Here is a 906-nt window from a genome sequence, read left to right as displayed (position 1 = left end):
CTGACATCCTGGTTCACACTTCATCACTTCCCTCTTGGATTATTGTAATAGCCTACTAGTTAATTTGACTGCCCAATACTTATGTTATTCCTTGTCCTTGGTACATGAGCAGCCTCTCTTCTCTTCCTGTCATACATTCCTTGATGACATCTTTCATTCCTGTTTTTTAGAGTTTCTCATTGGTCATATTTTGCAATCTGTTTACACCCACCATTCAACTCTCCATTATGAGATATTAGTTTTTTATTCTTCATAAACTTTAAAAAATTCATATCTTGCCATATAGCAACACTAGTAGAATGTTGGTATTAAAAAGAAGAGCATTTGCTTCCATGGAAGATTGGGGCTTTGTAATTTTTCAAAAACAACACAACTTGTTCTGCTGCTCCTGTTCAACTCTGGGCCTAACTTATTGTTTATTTGTATTTTATATTCCAGGTATTCATACTGATGAACAAGTTCTATCTGTTGTCCATCAAACTGCATTTTATAATATGGGCAATAGACACTCTTTCTTGTGTAGAGGTCAGGAAAGTGATGACTAATCTCTTCCAGGAGGCCCTTCAGTGTTCCAGGATTTGATGAAATCAATACAATGCCATCTGCAAACAGGAATATTTGGAAGACATCCACAGGAAATCTGTCCTCAATGTGGACTCATAGTGGAGTTTCATCTGGCACAGTGGTGAACACATTTGGTGAGCTTACATCTCCCTGTTTCATGTCCTTTCTGTTGTTTATGATTAGAGGGCTGGCGAACTGCATAATTTCTAATGTTATATCTTTCAAGGAATCTTCAATGATTTTGAAGTATGGATTGAAGACATTATCTTGAAAAAATCCTGTAAAGTGGGTGTTTGCTCTACCAAATCAAATGCTTTTTCTTAAGCAAACAATAAGCACAGT

This window comes from Phascolarctos cinereus, unplaced genomic scaffold, assembly GCF_003287225.1.
Source record: "Phascolarctos cinereus isolate Bilbo 61053 unplaced genomic scaffold, phaCin_HiC Scaffold_726;HRSCAF=1367, whole genome shotgun sequence".
Classification (NCBI taxonomy): Eukaryota; Metazoa; Chordata; class Mammalia; order Diprotodontia; family Phascolarctidae; genus Phascolarctos; species Phascolarctos cinereus.
Note: the sequence above shows the minus strand (reverse complement) of the source record.